The following is a 407-nucleotide window of genomic DNA, read 5'->3' on the forward strand; positions in this document are numbered from 1 at the left end:
AATTCCGGTCAAGGGCATGTACCTTGGTTGCGGGCAGGTCCCCAGTGGGAAGTGTGCAGGAGGCAGCTGATCGATGTTTCTCTCTCGTCGTGTTTCTAACTCTCTATCCCTCTCCCTTCCTCTCTGTAAAAAAAAAATCAATAAAATATAAAAAAATAAATTAAAAAAAGAAGAAATGGGACACTTTAGATAATATATTGTAGCAACTCTGGGTACTGGTAACAGCGCCCATGCCCCTCCCCCCGCTCTCCCCCCAGGTTTGTGATTTGCTTGTCTGTTTAGTGATTGGCAGGCTTGTTTTTGTGAAGTGCCCACCCCACCCTCTTGAGGTTATTTGATGTTGCTCTGCAGGGAGGAGCAGTTTGGTGCCCCCACTGTCCCCTGGAGGCAGCGGTGGGCGGGTCTGT

The sequence above is a fragment of the Myotis davidii genome, unplaced genomic scaffold, assembly GCF_000327345.1.
Source record: "Myotis davidii unplaced genomic scaffold, ASM32734v1 scaffold274, whole genome shotgun sequence".
Classification (NCBI taxonomy): domain Eukaryota; kingdom Metazoa; phylum Chordata; class Mammalia; order Chiroptera; family Vespertilionidae; genus Myotis; species Myotis davidii.